This window comes from Triticum aestivum, chromosome 7B, assembly GCF_018294505.1.
Source record: "Triticum aestivum cultivar Chinese Spring chromosome 7B, IWGSC CS RefSeq v2.1, whole genome shotgun sequence".
NCBI classification, from domain to species: Eukaryota; Viridiplantae; Streptophyta; class Magnoliopsida; order Poales; family Poaceae; genus Triticum; species Triticum aestivum.
The window spans coordinates 621779543-621803463 of NC_057813.1; positions in this window are offsets into that span (position 1 = coordinate 621779543).

Sequence of the window (23921 nt, forward strand, 5' to 3'; positions counted from 1 at the left end):
CTTCACCCCACTACAACAAATACCTCAGTCCCCTGCACTAACGGTTCAAATGGGCTTTGAAGAAACTCATCCCACCTCGTCTGTGCATGAAGACATTCCAGCCGCTAGTGCTGAAGAAACTGCTGTTGTTGAACCCTTGAACACGCAGACTGCAACTGAAGAGGAACCAGAAATTCCTCAGCCTGAAGAACCTGAGATTGCGATTCCTGAGGTTGTGATGCAACTCACTGACACACCAGTTCCCAAACCAACGAATCCATTCTCAAAGAAGCAAAAGTTCAAGGCTGAAGATTTCTTTAGCGAGCATGTGTTCTTCACTGACTACAACCCCTATGACTCTTCTCGCATAAGGAAGAGGCGTTTCTGGATTGCTAGTCAAGCCAATTTCTATTCCTCAGTACTGTTCGACAAATACAACGTCTTCGATCATGAGCATATTCCTCATGTGGACATGGAGTCTCTGCCGTGCTTCGAGCCAGTCCTCAGTGTTCTTCACGATGCTGGATTACTAAATTTCTGCACTGACATCTGTGACTGGAATGAAGAACTCATTCTTGAATTCTATGCAACGTTGCACATCACAGGAAACTCTGAACATGTGAATTCATGGGTGCTGGACTGGATGTGTGAAAATACTCACTACAAGGCACCAGCAACTGAATTGTTTCGTGCCCTCCCACTCAGTCCTCCCCTTGACGATGCTCATTGCGTCTAAAGTGAACCTGAGCTTTCCAATCATTTCATGCAAGTGCTGATGAAGCCTTTGAAGCCAGGGCAGGCTCCTCGAACCAAATTCCTCATCGGGGAATTACTATATGTGCCTCGGACTATCTATCGCATTCTGACGAAGACAATGAGTCCTATCAAAGGCCACGACTCAAATGATGAAGTCGTTGGCATCATGAAGAACATGCTTTTCAATATCATTCATGGTGTTCCCGTCAACTTCCATGATTTCTTCATGAGGACTCTGGCGAATATTGCTATGTCACCATTTGAGCTGAAGCCTTATGCACCATGGATTATGAGATTCATCAGGACAAGGGATTCACTAAATTAAAAAGCTGACACTTTGAACCATGGTAGCTACTTGCCTCCGATTGAAGTCCTCAAACGGACATATTCCTCAGCTGATGACAAAGGCAAGGCAACTGCTGTGATAGATGAAGGCATTCATCCATTGGATGGTCAATTTCGCAAGGCTGCATCCTACTCCACCAATGATGACTCTTCCACACATGACTCTGCCGCCAAGAAAAATCCTCAAGCCACAGCACCCAGGGTGATGACTGATCGTGAGTTACTCCTCAGTCTTCATCAGAAGGTTGATCGCAATCATAAATGGGTCAAGCATCAGTTTGGTTCCATTCTTCACAACATGACATCAACACACAATGCAGTGAAGAAAAACCACCACTACCTCCATGAAACCTTCAACCGTACTTGGGCTATTCTATCACATGTCTACAACGCTATAGATCTGAAGAATATGGGTCTCAAGGAAGAATTTGACTGGTCTGCACCTCCACCGAAGAAATTCAAGAAGGTCAAGGTTCCTTCCTTGGTGGCCAGCTCGTATTCTTCATCATGCGACACTGATGAAAATGAAGATTTGGACGACACTGCGGCAGGCCCTACTACGACTACTGACCCCGATAAAGCTGGCGCTCCTCCATCAACTTGATATTCTTCAGGGGCGTTAGTCCTCAATTTTGATCCTTTTGGTCATTCGATGACAAAGGGGGAGAAATTTGAGTTAGTCTTCAAGCGGGTCTATTATATGGTTTTTTTGCTAAGTTATAACTCTCGTTCTTCTGAAACTTTATTGGACCGAGTTGTAATATTAAACCCGATGGTGCTCTGATAATTTTGATGCACTGTGATCTGATACTCTTGATGCGTTATTCCGCATGCTTGTTCCTCATTAATATTATTGCACGCATGCTGAATTTCATCAGGCACCATATTTCAACATGCATTTCAAATTCTTCATATTATATGTCAAATGCATGTATAAATTACAAGATATAGGGGGAGATCTCCATGATTCAACTCTTCAAGTGTGCATTGCTTCAAAAGCAAATTCCTCACTATGCACATCTTCAGGGGGAGTTCTTCTATATCTTGCAATCAAATTCCTCAATATCAGTACTTACACTTCATATGTTTATCCCCATTGAAAACTTAACCTATATTGTCATCAATCACCAAAAAGGGGGAGATTGTAAGTGCATCTAGTGCCCCTTAGTGATTTTGGTGTATTGAAGAATTATAGGTTAAGGGACTAATGCGTTTGTGAGTGTACACAGGTCTATAAGCCTATGAGGAGTTTGATATTTACAGAGAAAGTCGACCCCTAAAAATGAATATCTTTGACTGAAGATTTTGGTATTCCTGAAGACTTTCATGAAGACTTTGAAAGTGAAGAAATTGGTGTATCCGTGAAGACATGATATTCATGCGAGGAATATGAAGCTTGAAGACTTTCGTTTTCATAGTTTTGTTTTTCTCTTTCTTGAGTCATAGGAAACACCGTACTGTTAAAGGGGGTCGAGGAAATACTAAGGAAAAATTTCCATGTGATGCTCAACTCAAAATCCTACACCTACCAAACCCTTCGAGTGAAGCCTTTGGAAATCTCATACAGTTCAGTCAATTTCTTCAGTGATAGAGACGAAGTTCTTCTGGCCGCTGAGGAATTTGTTCTGACTGAGGAGTTAGGAATTCGCCAGTGCGGATTGCCTACATAGCGAGGAACATGATAGCCCTGAGGAATTTGAGAGTCAAATTTCCGACCGTTACTGTGCTGCGCACCAGCTGTCCCAAAATATCTTATCCACCTAACGGTCATATCAGACAAGGGCATTTATGTCTTATCATGTCGGGCTGCCCCTTAGGCTATAAATAGCCGCCCCCTACAACCACTAGCTGGTTGGCTGCTCTGAGAGAAACTGACACTTGTCATTTGAGAGCAACCCATCCTCCGAGGACTTTGAGCGAAAATCATCGAGTGAGGAAAAACCCCAAACCCAAACACCTACAAACCCAAAGTGATTGAGCATCACTGAAGAGATTGATCCTGCCTGGATCCGACGCTTGTTACCTTTGAAGACTATGCTTCTTCCAGACGGTTAGGCGTCATGGTCTAGAGCATCCAAGATGAATTGTGGATCGCCGAGTGACCGAGTCTGTGAAGGTTTGGAAGTCGCCTGAAGACTTACCACGAGTGATTGGACAAGGTCTGTGTGACCTTAGTTCAAGGAGAATACGGTGAGGACTTGGTGTCCTGAGCTGCGTGCTCAGCGACTGGGTGTCCGGGACTGTGTGTCCTCGAGTTTAAATACTCAGCCGCTCCAACCAGACGTACAACTGAGACAACAATTGGAACTGGTCTACCAAATCATTGTCTTCACCAACATTACTGGTTCTATTTGAAGGAAATATGCCCTAGAGGCAATAATAAAGTTATTATTTATTTATTTCCAAGGTTGGAAAAAGCAGTAGGCGTAAGCGAGGCGGTTGGCCTTCGCCTAGTGCCTAGGCGGTGCTTAAGCGCCCTAGGCGTGAACTAGGCGGTAATATAGTTTTACTATCAGGGTGTATTTGTGAGTATTATGTGTGTGTCGATATTAATTTAGGGCATTAAATAAGTTAATTGCCAGCTACTGCAATTGGAATATGGCATGTTTGGCATATTAGTGCAATATGGCACGACTCCTTGCTTGGGTAGACAATTCCTTGCTTGCCCTGCCTAGACATCCATTAATGCCTATGGCATGACTCCTTGATTGGGTAGATAATTCCTTGCTTGCCCTGCCTAGACTTCCATTTATGCCCTAGGCGAGGCGTTTGGCCATCGCCTAGCGCCTAGGCGTGCCTAAGCGCCTCCTAGGCACTGCCTTTTCCAACAGAGTTTATTTCCTTATATCATGATAAATGTTTATTATTCATGCTAGAATTGTATTAACTGGAAACATAATACATGTGTGAATACATAGACAAACATAGTGTCACTAGTATGCCTCTACTTGACTAGCTCGTTTATCAAAGATGGTTATGTTTCCTAGCCATGGACAAAAGAGTTGTCATTTGATTAATGGGATCACATCATTGGGAGAATGGTGTGATTGACTTGACCCATTCCGTTAGCTTAGCACTTGATCGTTTAGTATGTTGCTATTGCTTTCTTCATGACTTATACATGTTCCTATGACTATGAGATTATGCAACTCCCGTTTACCGGAGGAACACTTTGTGTGCTACCAAACGTCACAATGTAACTGGGTGATTATAAAGGAGCTCTACAGGTGTCTCCGAAGGTACATGTTGGGTTGGCATATTTCGAGATTAGGATTTGTCACTCCGATTGTCGGAGAGGTATCTCTGGGCCCTCTCGATAATGCACATCACTATAAGCCTTGCAAGCAGTGTGACTAATGAGTTAGTTGCAAGATGATGTATTATGTAACGAGTAAAGAGACTTGCCGGTAACGAGATTGAACTAGGTATTGGATACCGACGATCGAATCTCGGGCAAGTAACATGCCGATGACAAAGGGAACAACATATGTTGTTATGCGATTTGACCGATAAAGATCTTCGTAGAATATGTAGGAGCCAATATGAGCATCCAGGTTCCGCTATTGGTTATTGACCGGAAACAGTTCTAGGTCATGTCTACATAGTTCTCGAACCCGTAGGGTCCGCACGCTTAAAGTTACGATGACAGTTTTATTATGAGTTTATATGTTTTGATGTACCGAAGGTTGTTCGGAGTCCCGGATGTGATCACGGACATGATGAGGAGTCTCGAAATGGTCGAGACATAAAGATTGATATATTGGAAGCCTATATTTGGATAATGGAATCGTTCCGGGAGAAATCGGGATTTTTCCGGAGTACCGGGGGGTTACCGGAACCCCTCGGAGGTTAATGGGCCTACATGGGCCATGAGGGAGAAGAGGAAGGGCCGTCCAGGGCAGGACGCGCGCCCCCTCTCCTCCTAGTCCGAATAGGACAAGGAGGGGGGGCCGCGCCCCCCTTTCCTCTTTCCCCTCCCCCCTTTCCTTCTCCACCAAGGCAAGAGGGGGGAGTCCTACTTCCGGTGGGAGTAGGACTCCTCCAGGCGCACCCCAAGGGGGCCGACCGCACCTCCCCCTCCCTCCTTTATATACAGGGGCAAGGGGGCACCTCTAGACACACAAGTTGATCTTCATGATCGTTCCTTAGCCGTGTGCGGTGCCCCCCTCCACCATATTCCACCTCGGTCATATCGTTGCGGTGCTTAGGCGAAGCCCTGCGTCGGTAGAACATCATCATCGTCACCATGTCGTCGTGCTGACGGAACTCATCCCCGACACCCTGCTGGATCGGAGTCTGGGGATCATCATCGAGCTGAACGTGTGCTGAACTCGGAGGTGCCGTATGTTCGGTGCTTGGATCGGCCGGATCGTGAAGACGTACGACTACATTAACCGCGTTGTCATAACGCTTCCGCTTACGGTCTACGAGGGTACGTGGACAACACTCTCCCCTCTCGTGGCTATGCATCACCATGATCTTGCGTGTGCGTAGGATTTTTTTTGAAATTACTACATTCCCCAATAGTGGTATCAGAGCCTAGGTTTTATGCGTTGATGTTATTTGCACGAGTAGAACACAAGTGAGTTGTGGGCGATACAAGTCATACTGGTTACCAGCATGTCATACTTTGGTTCAGCGGTATTGTTGGATGAAGCGGCCCGGACCGACATTACGCGTACGCTTACGCGAGACTGGTTTCACCGCCGTGCTTTGCACACAGGTGGCTAGCTGGTGTCTGTTTCTCGAACTTTAGTTGAACCGAGTGTGGCTACACCCGGTCCTTGCGAAGGTTAAATCAACACTAACTTGACGAACTATCGTTGTGGTTTTGATGCGTAGGTAAGAAGGTTCTTGCGCAGCCCGTAGCAGCCACGTAAAATTTGCAAACAACAAAGTAGAGGACGTCTAACTTGTTTGTGCAGGGCATGTTGTAATGTGATATGGTTAAGACGTGATGCTATATTTTATTGTATGAGATGATCATGTTTTGTAACCGAAGTTATCGGCAACTAGCAGGAGCCATATGGTTGTCGCTTTATTGTATGAAATGCAAACGCCCTGTAATTGCTTTACTTCATCACTAAGCGGTAGCGATAGTCGTAGAAGCAATAGATGGCGTAACGACAATGATGCTACGATGGAGATCAAGGTGTCGCGCCGGTGACGATGGTGATCACGACGGTGCTTCGGAGATGGAGATCACAAGCACAAGATGATGATGGGCATATCATATCACTTATATTGATTGCATGTGATGTTTATCCTTTATGCATCTTATCTTGCTTTGATTGACGGTAGCATTTTAAGATGATCTCTCACTAAAAAATTCAAGAATTGTTCTCCCTGAGTATGCATCGTTGTGAAAGTTCTTCATGCTAGGACACCACGTGATGATCGGGTGTGATAGGCTCTACGTTCAAATACAACGGGTGCAAAACAGTTGCACACGCGAAATACTCAGGTTAAACTTGACGAGCCTAGCATATACAGATACGGCCTTGAAACACGGAGACCGAAAGGTCGAACGTGAATCATATAGTAGATATGATCAACATAGTGATGTTCACCATTGAAACTACTCCATCTTACGTGATGATCGGACATGGTTTAGTTGATTTGGATCACGTGATCACTTAGATGACTAGAGAGATGTCTGTCTAAGTGGGAGTTCTTAAGTAATATGATTAATTGAACTTAAATTTATCATGAACTTAGTCCTGGTAGTATTTTGCAAATTATGTTGTAGATCAATAGCTTGCGTTGTTGCTTTCATATGTTTATTTTGATATGTTCCTAGAGAAAATTGTGTTGAAAGATGTAAGTAGCAATGATGCGGATTGGATCCGTGATCTGAGGTTTATCCTCATTGCTGCACAGAAGAATTATGTCCTTAATGCACCGCTAGGTGACAGACCTATTGCAGGAGCAGATGCAGACGTTATGAATGTTTGGCTAGCTCAATATGATGACTACTTGATAGTTTAGTGCACCATGCTTAACAGTTTAGAATCGGAACTTCAAAGACGCTTTGAATGTCATGGACCATATGAGATGTTCCAGGAGTTGAAGTTAATATTTCAATCAAATACCCGAGTTGAGAGATATGAAGTCTCCAACAAGTTCTATGGCTAAAAGATGGAGGAGAATCGCTCAAGTAGTGAGCATGTGCTCAGATTGTCTGGGTACTACAATCGCTTGAATCAAGTGGGAGTTAATCTTCCAGATAAGATAGTGATTGACAGAGTTCTCTAGTCACCATCACCAAGTTAGTAGAACTTTGTGATGAACTATAGTATGCAAGGGATGACGAAAACGATTCCCGAGCTCTTCGTGATGTTGAAATCGACAAAGGTAGAAATCAAGAAAGAGCATCAAGTGTTGATGGTTGATAAGATCACTAGTTTCACGTAAAGGGCAAAGGGAAAGAAAGGGAACTTCAACTAGAATGAGAACCAAGTTGTCACTCCCACGAAGAAGCCCAAAGCTGAACCAAAGCCTGAAACTAAGTGCTTACACTGCAAAGGAAATGGTCACTGGAAACGGAAATACCCTGAATATTTGGTGGATAAGAAGGATGGCAAACTGAACATGGGTATATTTGATATACAGGTTATTGATGTGTACCTTACTAGTGTTTATAGTAACCCCTGAGTATTTGATACTTGTTCGGTTGCTAAGATTAGTAACTCGAAACAGGAGTTATAGAATAAACAGAAACTAGTTGAGGGTGAAGTGACGATGTGTGTTGGAAGTGGTTCCAAGATTGATATGATCATCATCGCACACTCCCTATACTTTCGGGATTAGTGTTAAACCTAAATAAATGTTATTTAGCATTTGCGTTCAACATGAATATGATTTGATCATGTTTATTGCGATACGGTCATTCATTTAAAGTCAAAGAATAATTGTTGTTCTGTTTACATGAATAAAACCTTCGATGGTCATACACCCAATGAAAATAGTTTGATGGATCTCGATCGTAGTGATACACATATTCATAATATTGATGCCAAAAGATGCAAAGTTAATAATGATAGTGCAACTTATTTATGGAACTGCCGTTTGGGTCATATCAGTGTAAAGCGCATGAAGAAACTCCATAAAGATGGATTTTCGGAATCACTTGGTTATGAATCATTTGATGCTTGCGAACCATGCCTTTTGGGCAAGATGACTAAAACTCCGTTCTTCGGAACAATGGAACGAGCTACTAACTTATTGGGAATAATACATACCAATGTATGCGATCCCATGAGTGTTAAGGCTCGTGGCAAGTATCGTTATTTTCTAACCTTCACAGATGATTTGAGCAGATATGGGTATATCTACTTAATGAAACATAAGTCTGAAATAGTTGACAAGTTCAAAGAATTTTAGAGTGAAGTGGAAAAATCATCGTAACAAGAAAAATAATGTTTCTACGATCTGATCGTGGAGACGAATATTTAAGTTATGAGTTTGGTCTTCATTTGAAACAATGTGAAATAGTTTCGCAACGCACGCCATCTGGAACACCACAATGTAATGGTGTGTCCGAACGTCGTAATCGTACTTTGCTAGATATGGTGCGATCTATGATGTCTCTTATCGGTTTACCACTATCGTTTTGGGGTTATGCATTAGAGACAGCTGCATTCACGTTTAATAGGGCAACATCTAAATCCGTTGAGATGACACCGTATGGACTATGGTTTAGCAGTAAACCTAAGCTGTCGTTTCTTAAAACTTGGAGTTGCGATGCTTATATGAAAAAGGTTTTCAACCTGATAAGCTCGACCCAAATTGGAGAAGTGCATCTTCATAGAATACCCAAAGGTAACTATTGGGTACACCTTCTATCACAGATCCGAAGGCAAGTTATTCGTTGCTAAGATGGATCCTTTCTAGAGAAGAAGTTTCTCTCGAAAGAAGTGAGTGGGAGGAAAGTAGAACTTGATGAGGTAATTGTACCTTCTCCCTTATTGGAAAGTAGTTCATCACAGAAATCAGTTCCAGTGATTCCTACACCAATTAGTGAGGAAGTTAATGATGATGATCATGAAACTTCAGATCAAGTTGCTACCAAACCTCGTAGGTCTTCCAGAGTAAGATCCGCACCAGAGTGGTACGGTAATCATGTTCTAGAAGTAATGTTACTAGACCATGATGAACCTACGAACTATGAGGAAGTGATGATGAGCCCAGATTCCACGAAATGGCTTGAGGCCATAAAATCTGAGATATGATCCATGTATGAGAACAAAGTATGGACTTTGATTGACTTGCTCGATGATCAGCAAGCCATGTTAAATAAATGGATCTTCAAGAGGAAGACGGACACTGATAGTAGTGTTACTATCTACTAAGCTTGACTTGTTGCGAAAGGTTTTCAACAAGTTCAAGGTATTGAATACGATGAGATTTTCTCACTCGTATCGAAGCTTAAGTCTGTCTGAATCATGTTAGCAATTGCCACAATTTATGAAATCTGGCAAATGGATGTCAAAACTGCATTCCTTAATGGATTTATTAAAGAAGAGTTGTATATGATGCAACCAGAAAGGTTTTGTCAATCCTAAAGATGCTAACAAAGTGTGCAAGCTCCAGCAATCCATCAATGGACTCGTGCAAGCATCTCGGAATTGGAATATACGCTTTGATGAGTTGATCAAAGCATATGGTTTTATACGGAGTTTTGGAAAGACCTGTATTTACAAGAAAGTGAGTGGGAGCACTACAGCATTTCTGATAAGTATATGTGAATGGCATATTATTAATTGGAAATGATGTAGAATTTTCTAGAAAGCATAAAGGAGTGTTTGAAAGAAGTTTTTCAAAGAAAGACCTCGGTGAAGCTGCTTACACATTGAGCATCAAGATCTATATAGATAGATCAAGACGCTTGATAAGTTTTTCAATGAGTACATACCTTGATAAAATTTTTGAAGTAGTTCAAAATGGAATAGTCAAAGAAAGAGTTCTTGCCTGTGTTGCAAGGTGTGAAGTTGAGTAAGACTCAAAACCCGACTATGGCAGAAAATAGAAAGAGAATGAAAAGTCATTCCCTATGCCTCAGTCATAGGTTCTATAAAGTATGATATGCTGTGAACTAGACCTATTGTATACCTTGCTCTGTGTTTGGCAAAGGAATACAATTTTGATCTAATAGTAGATCACTGGACAACAATCAAGAATATCCTTAGTGAGGAGCAAGGAAATACTTCTCGATTATGGAGGTGATAAAAGAGCCCGTCGTAAAAAGTTACATCGGTGCAAGCTTTTACACCGATCCAGATGACTCTAAGTCTCAATCTGGATACATATTGAAAGTGGGAGCAATTAGCTAGAGTAGCTCCATGCAGAGCATTGTAGACATAGAATATTTCCAAAATACATACGGCTCTGAATGTAATAGACTCATAGACTAAACTTCTCTCATGAGCAAAACATGATCATACCTTAGTACTCTTTGGGTGTTAATCACATAGCGATGTGAACTAGATTATTGACTCTAGTAAACCCTTTGGGTGTTGATCACATGACAATGTGAACTATGTGTGTTAATCATATACAGATATGAATATTGGTATTAAATCACATGATGATGTGAACTAGATTATTGACTCTAGTGCAAGTGGGAGACTGAAGGAAATATGCCCTAGAGGCAATACTAAAGTTATTATTTATTTATTTCCTTATATCATGATAAATGTTTATTATTCATGCTAGAATTGTATTAACCGGAAACATAATACATGTGCGAATACATAGACAAACATAGTGTCACTAGTATGCCTCTACTTGACTAGCTCGTTTATAAAAGATGGTTATGTTTCCTAGCCATGGACAAACGAGTTGTCATTTGATTAATGGGATCACATCATTGGGAGAATGATGTGATTGACTTGACCCATTCCGTTAGCTTAGCACTTGATCGTTTAGTATGTTGCTATTGCTTTCTTCATGACTTATACATGTTCCTATGACTATGAGATTATGCAACTCCCGTTTACCGGAGGAACACTTTGTGTGCTACCAAACGTCACAACGTAACTGGGTGATTATAAAGGAGCTCTACAGGTGTCTCCGAAGGTACATGTTGGGTTGGCATATTTTGAGATTAGGATTTGTCACTCCGATTGTCGGAGAGGTATCTCTGGGGCCTCTCGGTAATGCACATCACTATAAGCCTTGCAAGCAATGTGACTAATGAGTTAGTTGCAAGATGATGTATTACGTACCGAGTAAAGAGACCTGTGGTAACGAGATTGAACTAGGTATTGGATACCGACGATCAAATCTCGGGCAAGTAACATGCCGATGACAAAGGGAACAATGTATGTTGTTATGCGGTTTGACCGATAAAGATCTTCCTAGAATATGTAGGAGCCACTATGAGCATCCAGGTTCCGCTATTGGTTATTGACCGGAAATAGTTCTAGGTCATGTCTACATAGTTCTCGAACCCATAGGGTCCGCACGCTTAAAGTTACGATGATAGTTTTATTATGAGTTTATATGTTTTGATGTACCGAAGGTTGTTCGGTGTCTCGGATGTGATCACGGACATGACGAGGAGTCTCGAAATGGTCGAGACATAAAGATTGATATATTGGAAGCCTATATTTGGATAACGGAATCGTTCCGGGAGAAATCGGGATTTTTCCGGAGTACCGGGGGGTTACCGGAACCCCCCCCCCCGGGGGTTAATGGGCCTACATGGGCCATGAGGGAGAAGAGGAAGGGCCTACTAGGGCAGGCCGCGTGCCCCCTCTCCCCCTAGTCCGAATAGGACAAGGAGGGGGGGGGGGCGCCCCCCTTTCCTCTTTCCCCTCCCCTCTTTCCTTCTCCACCAAGGCAAGAGGGGGAGTCCTACTCCCGGTGGGAGTAGGACTCCTCCAGGCGCACCCCTAGGGGGCCGACCGCACCTCCCCCTCCCTCCTTTATATACGGGGGCAAGGGGGCACCTCTAGACACACAAGTTGATCTTCGTGATCATTCCTTAGCCGTGTGCGGTGCCCCCCTCCACCATATTCCACCTCGGTCATATCGTTGCGGTGCTTAGGCGAAGCCCTGCGTCGGTAGAACATCATCATCATCACCACATCGTCGTGCTGACGGAACTCATCCCCGACACCCTGCTGGATCGGAGTCTGGGGATCGTCATCGAGCTGAACGTGTGCTGAACTCGGAGGTGCCGTATGTTCGGTGCTTGGATCGGCCGGATCGTGAAAACATACGACTACATTAACCGCGTTGTCATAACGCTTCCGCTTACGGTCTACGAGGGTACGTGGACAAAACTCTCCCCTCTCGTTGCTATGCATCACCATGATCTTGCGTGTGCGTAGGAATTTGTTTGAAATTACTACGTTCCCCAACACTATTTCCTCAACTCTTTCATTTCCTCATTACTGTGTTGAGTGATTGTTCATATCTGTGTTTGAAGACTTTGACTGAAGACTTTCTCAATTTCCTCAGTTCAATTTCTTCAGTCTGTTTGTCTTCATCTTGTGTTATCTTGTGCTTCCGCTTTCTGTACTCTGAGCTTGTCTTCATTTCATCATGATGACTATGTCTGTATCCTGTTATGCTTACTTCTGAGTACTTATTCCGCTGCAAGTAGTTCTTCGCTAAGGAATTTCCTCACCGGCAAATTCTCAGTGAAGAATTCATAAAAATCGCCTATTCACCCCCCTCTAGTCGATATAACTCACTTTCAAACTAAATAATAAAAATGACTTTGCTGTTAGATTGGCTACTATAACTGGTAGAATGACTCAGGAACCTTTGTATCCTGAAGGCCACCCTAAGAGAATCGAGCAAGATTCTCAGAGAAATAATTTAGAAGCACCTAGTTCTTCTAAGAAGAAGAAAAAGAAAGACGATAGAACTTTACATGCTTCTAGTGAACCTACTGTTCATATCTGTGTTTCAGCATCAATACCTGAGAATCCCAATGATATTTCTATTTCTGATGCTGAAACACAATCAGGTGATGAACATGAACCTAGTGATAATGTTAATGATAATGTTCATGTTGATGCTCAACCTAGCAAAAACAATGATGTAGAGATTGAACCTGTTGTTGATCTTGATAACCCACAATCAAAGAATCAACGTTATGATAAGAGAGATTTTGTTGCTAGGAAGCACGGTAAAGAAAGAGAACCATGGGTTCAGAAACCCATGCCCTTTCCTCCTAAACCATCCAAGTCAAAGGACGATGAGGATTTTGAGTGCTTTGCTGAAATGATTAGACCTATTTTCTTACGTATGCTCTTAACTGATATGCTTAAAGTAAATCCTTATGCTAAGTATATGAAGGATATCATCACAAATAATAGAAAGATACCAGAAGCTAAAATTTCCACCATGCTTTCTAATTACACTTTTAAGGGTGGAATACCAAAGAAACTTGGAGATCCGGGTGTTCCAACCATACCATGCTCCATTAAACGAAATTATGTTAGAACTGCTTTATGTGATCTTGGAGCCGGTGTTAGTGTTATGCCTCTCTCTTTATATCGTAGACTTGAATTGAATAAGTTGACACCTACTGAAATATCTTTGCAAATGGCTGATAAATCAACTGCTATATCTGTTGGTATCTGTGGGATGTGCCTGTTGTGGTTGCAAACGTCACTATCTTAACGGACTTTGTTATTCTTGATATTCTCGAGGACGATAGTATGTCTATTATCCTTGGTAGACCTTTCCTTAATATTGCAGGGGATGTTATTGATTGCAACAAAGGCAATGCCACTTTTCATGTTAATGGTAATGAGCATACGGTACACTTTCCGAGGAAACAATCTCAAGTTCATAGCATCAATTCTATTGAAAAAGTTCCAACTATCATTTTTGGAGGTTTTGAATTTCCTATCCCTACTGTCAAGAAAAAGTATGATATTCTTATTGTTGGCGATTTTCATATCCCCGTTGAGGTAACTTACTGTTATTCGAAATTTCTCCGGTTCCGTGTTATTCGGAATGAGTTTGTTAACAAAACTTGATCAACCTTGTTAGCGGGTTCATTTTGATGATCATGAGATGGATGAAACTAGAAGGCACGACCTTGTGTAACCCCCTTTTACTTTCTGTTATTTAGAATAAATAAAGCAAAAGTAGTATTATCCGTCTGTTTTCTGATTTATCCATGCAATAAAAAATAGTCCGAAAATAAAAGTGCTCCAAATGCCCTGCAAATTTAGTATGATTTTTTCTGGAATATTTGGGGATTTTAGGCACTGAAAACACTGGAGGAGGGGCAAGCACCAGGCCACGAGAGAGGAGGGCGCGCCCCCCTTGTAGGGCGCGCCCCCTGTCTCGTGGGCCCCTGGTGGCTCCCCTCCACTTATGCGAGCACCCACGCACTCCTTCTTCTACCCAAAAAAATCCCCATCCAGCTCAAGCACGAGTTCTAGCTCATTTTGCTGCGATTTTCGATCTCTTAGCTCAAAGCTCCATTCACAAAACTTCTTTGGGAGATTGTTGCTTGGTATGTGACTCCTCCATTGGTCCAATTAGTTTTTGTTCTAGTGCTTTATTCATTGCAAATTTTTGCTGCTTAGGTGACCATGTTCTTGAGCTTGCATGTTAAAATTTTGAGGTCCCAAGCAATTCCAATGCATGATATAGGCTCTAGGCACTTGTAGGAGTAGTTGCTATCAATCTTGTTTAGTCTTATTCACTGTTATGTTGAAGTTACTAAACTTTTAGAAATTTTCAGAAAAAGAAATATGCTTAGAAGAATGTACCAAGGAGGTTCCTTGGCAAAGAAGGGGCCAAGAACTGCTATACGTGAACAAGATGTTAATTTGCCAAGGGACGCAAATGTACGGGCTTGTGAATGGCCATCCGATGATTTTATGGTCGAAGCAGGCTTCAAGGAAGAATTTGGCGCATATGTGCGTCATGCCGAGCTGGAGGACTTCTTACAAGATAAGTGTCCTCAATATTATCAATTGACCGATTCCTTTGTGCGGAGGTTCGAATATATTTCTGCGCGTAATTCTCCTAGTTTCATGTTTGATATTTATGATACATCTTATACCATGGATTTAGAGGATTTCGCAACTGCTTGCAAACTCCCTCAGTGGGGTAATATCAATGATCGTCCCAAATCTGAATTTAGAGATTTTCTTGCTAGTATCTGTGGGAGAATCTAGGGACGTAGCACAAGCTACCATATGGAGCATTCATTTTCCTGCTATACATTACTTTGCTCTCTTTATTGGTAGATGCATTAACGGTAAGGACGAGGTATGTCACATGTGTGCCCCTGATCTTTGTGTCCTCAAGAGTGCTGTGTTAGGTTATAAAGGTTATAACTTGGGGGCAATAGTTGCACGTAGGTTGCAGAATAATAGTAAAAGGGGAGATTTCTTTGGAGGAATTTATGCAACCCGTGTGGCTAATTTTCTTAATATAGCTCCGCGAGAGGGGGATATGATTGTACCTCCTGGTTATTTGGATAAAGAAGCTATGTTTGATCATCATTTTCTTGAGAGGAATGAACAATTCCTCCATTATCGACTAATCTATGACAGATGCAACGTCGTCCCTATTACTCTTCCTGCTCCCTAACTTTTTGATTATCAGGCAAAAGGAAGATATGTTATCACCAGGGAAGAAGCAGCTAAATACGAAAGGGGAATGGAGGCAGCTCGCCAACACGCTGCTGCTCAGGAGGCGGTCGCCTCTGCATCTCAGTACTACCCAAGTTTCAATTATGGATATCAACCAGGCGGTCATTGGTATTAAACCAACTTAGGCCAAAAAGCCTAAGCTTGGGGGAGTACGTATTTCTCACCGACTTTACACTCATGTTCACACACTAGTCGTTGGTGCTCATACTCTTTCATTGTATTATCCAAGCTAGTTTAAATTTCTTTTTCTAGTTTTCTTCTTGTGTGTTTGATAAACCTTAAGAAAAACTAAAAAAACTAGTTCGTTTAATTTCCTTGCTTGTAGTAGGAATTAAAATGAAAACCCAAAAATATTTCTAGTTCTTCTTTTACTTGTTGGGAGCTTTCCCGTGTAAATAGTTTTATTTTCTTTTCTTTCCTTTGGGGGTCGAGAAGACCATATTGAAAATGCTTAGTGGCTCTTATATGCTTGATTGTTTATTTAATTTAGAGCCCATATTACTTGTCTTCTCTCTTGAGTTGAATGCTTGCAGATTCCAGCTTAGTCCAATGCACGTGCACTCTTATTATTATACACATCGTTCAGTCGTGCGAGTGAAAGGCAATAATGACAATTTATGATGGACTTATTGGGATGAGAAAAGCTGGTATGAACTCGACCTCTCTTGTTTCTGTAAATATGATGATTCATTGTTCCTGAGTCATCTATTATGAAGTAAACATATTTGCAATGACATTTAGAGATTATAGTTACTTGTGCCATGCTTGATTAGCTATGAGTTATAATGGTTTACCTTGCGTGCCAACATGCTATTAGAATGATTATGATGTGATATGATGGGATGGTATCCACATTTAAATGAATTGAGTGACTCGACTTGGCACATGTTCACGCATGTAGTTGAAACAAATTAACATAGCCGTCACGATATTTATGTTCATGGTGGATTATATCCTACTCATGCTTGTATTCGGTGTGAATTAATTTTAATGCATGTTTATGACTGTTGTCGCTCTCTCAGTTGGTCGCTTCCCAGTCTTTTGCTAGCCTTCACCTGTACTAAGCAGGAATACTGCTTGTGCATCCAAACTCCTTAAACCCCAAAGTTGTTCCATATGAGTCCACTATACCTTCCTATATGTGGTATCTACCCGCCGTTCCAAGTAAATTTGTATGTGCCAAACTCCAAACCTTCAAATGAAATTCTGTTTTGTATGCTCGAGCAGCTCATGTTACAACTAGGGCTACCTATATCTTCCATGCTAGGTGGGTTATTCTCACGAGGAGTGGACTCCGCTCCTCATTCACGAGAAAGGGCCGGTTACCGGGATGCCTAGTCCCATGATCCAAAAAGATCAAAGCAAATCAAAATAATTAAACAAAACTCCCCCAGGGTTGTTGTATGTTGGAGGCACTCGTTGTTTCGAGCAAGCCATGGATTGATGCTTGTTGGTGGTTGGGAGAGTATAAACCTTTACCATTCTATTTGGGAACTGCCTATAATGCATGTAGTATGGAAGATACAGCCATCTCATAGTTTTTGTGTTGATAGTGAAAGTATGCCACCCAAAATGTTATTCAATCTCTATTTTAAAATCGGGCTCTGGCACCTCTACAAATCCATGCTTCCCTCTGTGAAGGGCCTATCTATTTACTTTTATGTTGAGTCATCACCCTTCTTATTAAAAGCACCTGCTGGAGAGCACTCTGTCATTTGCATTCATTACTATTGGTTTATATTGGGTATGACTTGATTGGATCTCTTTTACCATGAATTACAATGTTTAGTCAGTCCTTGATCTTTAAGGGTGCTCTGCATTTATGTTTTGTGGTCTCAGAAAGGGCTAGCGAGATACTATTTTGTTATATCATGTTATAATTATTTTGAGAAAGTGTTGTCATCCGAGTTTTGTTATTATGGCTCGCTAGCTGATTAAGCTATTGATATGAGTGATTGTGGGAGCTATGTGTTATTGTGAGTATGGTTAGTTCATAATATTTGCTGAAACTTGAATGCTGACTTTTCATGTTTACAACAACAAGAGCAAACAGAGTTTGTAAAAGTTTTTCTTTATCACTTTCAGTTTATCAACTGAATTGCTTGAGGACAAGCAAAGGTTTAAGCTTGGGGGAGTTGATACGTCTCCAACGTTTCTACTTTTCCAAACACTTTTGCCCTTGTTTTGGACTCTAACTTGCATGATTTGAATGAAACTAACCCGGACTGACGCTGTTTTCAGCAGAAATACCATGATGTTGTTTTATGTGTAGAAAAGAAAAGTTCTTGGAATGTCCTGGAAATCCACGGAGGCACTTTTTGGAATTAATAAGAATTTTTGGCAAAAGAATCAATGCCAGGGGCCCATAGGCTGTCCACGAGACAGGGGGGCGCCCCCCCTAGGGCGCGGCCTCCTATCTCGTGGGCCCCCTGGACCTCCACCGACCTCAACTCCAACTCCATATATTCCATCTCGAGGAGAAAAAAATCAAAGAGAAAGTTTCATCGCGTTTTACGACATGGAGCCGCCGCCAAGCCCTAATCTCTCTCGGGATGGCTGATCTGGAGTCCGTTCGGGGCTCCGGAGAGGAGGATCCATCGCTGTCGTCATCATCAACCATCATCCATCACCAATTTCATGATGCTCAGCGCCGTGCGTGAGTAATTCCATCGTAGGCTTGCTGGACAGTGATGGGTTGGATGAGATTTACCATGTAATCAAGTTAGTTTTGTTAGGGTTTTATCCCTAGTATCCACTATGTTCTAAGATTGATGTTTCTATGACTTTGCTATGCTTAATGCTTGTCACTAGGGCCCGAGTGCCATGATTTCAGATCTGAACCTATTATGTTTTCATGAATATATGTGTGTTCTTGATCCTATCTTGCAAGTCTATAGTCACCTATTATGTGTTATGATCTGACAACCCCGAAGTGACAATAATCGGGATACTTCTCGGTGATGACCATAGTTTGAGGAGTTCATGTATTCACTATGTGTTAATGCTTTGGTCCGGTTCTCTATTAAAAGGAGGCCTTAATATCCCTTAGTTTCCACTAGGACCCCGCTGCCACGGGAGGGTAGGACAAAAGACGTCATACAAGTTCTTTTCCATAAGCACGTATGACTATTTACGGAATACATGCCTACATTACATTGATGAATTGGAGCTAGTTCTATATCCACTACTAGGGAAAACCTTATACACAGAATCTTATCAGTAGCGCATGTTAAAATGAGGCGCTACAACTAATTAGCAGTAGCGCGTCTGCCAAAACCGCGCTATTGTTACCCCCTTAGCAGTGGCGCGGCAGGAACAGAACGCGCTACTACTATAATTGACACACCGTTCCCGACGTGCTAGGTATAGTAGTAGCACCCTTCCAGAAACGGCGCTACTATTATGGATTTTATCAGCAGCGCGTTTTTCCTCCCCACGCTACTGTTAAAACTATTTTCACTTAACCCCCCCCCCCCCCCCGCGCGGCCTGATTCCCTCTCCTCTGCTTCCTCCCCCAATTCCCCACTCTCTATTCTCCCCCTCGTCGCCTCCGCCTCGCTGCCATCTTGCCAATATCTCCCCCGACCCCGCCTCGCAGCCGTCTCCCCCGACCCCGCCTCGCCGCCGTCTCGCCCGGCCCCGCCTCGCCGCTGTCTTCCTCGACCCGCCTCGCCGTCGTCTCCCCTGAACCCACCTCGCCACGCCTCGGTGCTGCCGTCTCCCCCGACCCCATCTCTCTCCCCGCCCTCTGTAAGCACTCTACCCTTCTGATCCCTCTTGTTTGCTTAGTATGAACCCTAGCTATTTAGTGCTAGTTAGTATGAACCCTAGGCTATTTTTAGTGCTTGTTAGTGCTAGTTAGTATGAACCCTAGGCTATTTTTAGTGCTAGTTAGTGCTAGTTAGTGCTAGTTAGTGCTAGTTAGTTAGAACTAGGTACTAATTAGCTAGGTACTAGTTTATTTTTATTTATAGTAAGTTTATTTCCAGTAAGAACTAATTGAATTAATAAAACTAGTTAGTAAGAACTTGTTGCTATTTTTTTAGTTAAAGAAATTTTTCCCGCATCGACGTGGACGATGCCTATCCCGCATCCTCGTCGTCGAGTCGGTGGAGGACGACACCTGCTTGACCAGATGGGCCATGTCTAGGACTGGGCTCCGCCGGGGTGGTACTGGGAGGCGCTACCTACCGGGGGCGCAGGTTGGTGAGGAGCCATCCTGTCATTGACCCAAACCGTGGCGGTCGCGTGGGCCAGTGACGGTCCAGAGGCTCGAGGACCCCGCGGAGGTGGTGCGTCACCGTGTCAGTGAGGAGGACGCGCACGTCCGTTGCTACTTGTTTGCGTTGAAGCACATGTTCTCCAATACCTGGCAGGTTCTCCAGGGATCTCACTAGAGCTATGATCCCGTGATGGTTCCTTCTCTCTGGGTGTCCACTGCCCGCGCCGATACCCGTCGTGTGCTAGGGTTTTAGTTGTATTAGTGATGTTATATGTATGACACTATTTGGGATGTATTAGTGATAATATTCGACGATGTACGAACACGCATGAGATGATTTACTTTTGCTTATTCAATGCATGCTAATTTGAGTCCTATAAGATATTTTGAAATGTATATCTTGTGTTGCTCAAATAGGATATGTGCTTGCCCAAGTGGACGGTCATGTTTGCAGGTTACACCTCCGAGTGGCCTATGTTTTGCCGGAGTGTTGATTCATTTCCGTTCCGGCAAATTTCAAGCGCTCGATATGTCCTATTTTAGCAAAGTTCATGCCGGATTTTTCCGTGAATTTTGGCATGAATTGTGCCAGAATATGTAGGAAATATCGAGTGCCCCGGATTTGTGTGTTGAGTATCCTGGTAGTTGTCTTCGATCGATGTTCAATTAATGTTTTGACGATGAACATAGGAAATGTCTGACGACGAAAAGGATTTAGGTATTTGCAAATACTACGAAGACGAGCGCGGCCTGTGCGACAGAATCTTCCTAGATGATGATAGGCACTTCAGCATCAAGCTGGACGAGAACTTCGAAGTGGAAACATCAAGTCACAACGACAAGTCTTTTTCGTAATTAAGCATGACATATGCTTCATTTGCTTCAACTTGTAATTTCTTTTTACTATTCTACTAGCGTATCCCCTGCCATGCATGAGTTTTTGTATTGGATAAGATAGGTTGCAAAACATGCATTGAATTATACAATTCAGACGACTACACCTATTTTGGATGCAAAACATGGCGAGCACCATGCAAGACTTATGCATTTGAGCATGATATGGTTATCACCTTTGATATTCGTCCGGAAGATGATATTGAAGGTAATACCGACATCTGGGTCGATGTGCAGACGCCTCCAGCTATACCAAAATGTGAGTTTCTCAACCATATTTATGTCTTTGATATTGTTTATTCAAAAATAGTTGACAATTAATTTCTATTGATAGCTTATTTCGGTGCAAGCAAACATGTCCAGCGCTTGGTAGACAGGACTGTATACTGTGCCGGGGCTGAACTCAACTGCGAGGAGCTCAGTCATTATGTTTCATGGCTTGCGGATCTTGATACTGTCAAGACAAATTTTCTTCCTGCATTTAGAAATGTTAGTACTGAAAACGTGCGACCAATAGTGTTCATACTGAACTATGGTCACATCTATTTAGGAAGGATGGTAAGATTTTTAATATTTGTCCTTAGTGCATCTTTTCCGTACATTATTTTTGAAGCTAAACTTCATTGCTAAGTATGTTACCATATACGATGTTCTTCAACAGGGAGTCCCGATGAATGTTGTGCCTTATGGGATCGAGACTAAAGGTACTATGAGTATTATTAGCTTACGGCCATGACATCCTACAGATTACTGTAGTGCATTTAAGATTAGTGACGGATGCTTAATAGTGCAAGACTGGACCAAATATGTGATGGGGGAGCGCAGAGAAGTACTAGGGGGCAGCAAACAGAAGTGCAGCCCACTATTAGGAGACAGGTTCATCTGCATGCTCCAACTTGATCAAGGAGGAGAGCTACACATGTTTTATGTTATTTTACCTAAGAGAGAGCAGCAGGAGTGATTAGCTAGCTAGAAATGAGTTTGAGGATGATGATGTGCTACACTATTACTATGATGATAAAATAGCTAGTGTTGGTGGTAATGACTATGATGATTATTATTAGCTAGTGTTAGTGGTGATTAAATAAATAATGTTGGTGGTAATTACTATGATGATGATTAAATAGCTTGTGCTGGCGGATTAGATTCAAGTGGAGGCAACATGTGGTGCACATCGAAAGTACTACTAGTCCAAACTAGATCAAGTTTGGATTAGTAGTATACTTTTGACATGCACCACATATTGCCTCCACTTGAACCTAATCCACCTTCATTTGACACACTGGACATAATGATGTAAACCTCATAACTGGTATTGTACCAATATTTGTACAATGGAGAGAAAACTGCATAAATACACTAAAAATAAAAAAATAAAAAATGAATACTAGTAGCGACGGAGAGAAAACACGTTGCCACTAGTTTCATTAGCAGTAGCGTGGGGGTGAACAAACGCTGCAGCTATTTATCCTAGCAGTAGCGCGCGCCGGCGCGCGTCACTGCTAAGCAATAGCTGTAGCGCCTTATTAGTAGTGCGCCTACCCGCGCTACTAGTGAGCACAAAACCAGCACTACTGCTAGGGTTTTCCCTAGTAGTGATCACCATATGTTATAACTATTGCATGAGGAATTGCATCTGGCATAATTATCCATCACTGATCCATTGCCTACGAGATTTTCACATATTGTTCTTCGCTTATTTACTTTTCTGTTGCTACTGTTACAACTACTACAAAAACCCAAAAACATTTATCTTTAATGTTGCTACTGTTACCATTACTATCATACCACTTTTGCTACTAAACACTTTGCTGCAGATATTAAGTTATCCAGGTGTGGTTGAATTGACAACTCAACTGCTAATACTCAAGAATATTCTTTGGCTCTCCTTGTGTCGAATCAATAAATTTGGGTTGTACTTCACCCTCGAAAGCTGTTGCGATCCCCTAGACTTGTGGGTTATCAGTGAGTATCTCGCTTGTGTTTATATAGGCCGACTGAAGTTTTTGTTCTGACCAACCGGATCATGTATCCTTGTAGCCCCACCTCTACTGCCACTGACATGGACATCGACAAGGCACCAGGAGACGAGGAGACCGATGATGTGGCCACCTCTCGAGCTGGTAAGTCTGTTCGACCAGGCTTCATTTAGTCGAATGGATCGCCAGTTGGCTGAATTTCCGATATTTCTCTCTTTCTGTAGTTCCGCAAGAGGTCGTCGTGATCCCTGACGATGATGAAGAAGAAGCGCCTCTACAGGAGAGGAGGAAGAGGAGTGGGGGCTCAAGCAGGCGGAGGCTTGAAGTTCAAGTCCCTCAGGCGACGCTGACGCTTGAGGCGGTGGTCGAACGTTCCAGAGATCCGGTTCGGACCAACGTCACATTCGCCAACCCGCTGATGACTGATCGTCCATCGGGGCCTTGGAGCCATCACTCTTCGCTGCATATCAGACCCCAGACGACTCGCCGAGTACTGCCAGGGAGGCTCTTCGCCAGGTGAACCTTGTCATGGAGTAGGTGAAGGTGATGCACGAGGCTAGTCAGGTGGCTTATAATGCCAGCACTGCGCTGCAGACCAATGTTCAGGTCAGTGAACTCCGACTGAACTTTTGAATGCTGTTTTATATCCAATCACCCACTGGGGTGTGCCTTTGTTTAGAGTTTAGGTAATCTTCCACTTCACTTGACTCGAGCTGAGTCTTAGAAATCTGTCTAGACCAGTGGGGGCACGCCGAGTGCACCCACTGGGTGTAGTCCCCGAGACCACGGTCGACTGCTGGCAGTCGGCTGAGGTCTTAGAATCTTCTCTTTTTTTGACTCACGCTAGGCAGACCCTGCTGAGTGTTGATCTGAACCAGTGGGGGCGCGCTAAGTGCACCCACTAGGTGTAGTCCCAGAGATGGGTGTAGTCCCAGAGACTACTATTGAATATTTGATTCGGCAGTAGTCTTAGAGTAACTTTTCACTGTCATTGTCTCTTATTTCTGTCGACTGACATATCTCTCTCACTGACTGCAGAGGTCTTGTGATCTTGGAGCTCGACTTTCAGAGTTAAAGAAGAAGCATATCAGCGTTGAACTTGATCTTGAA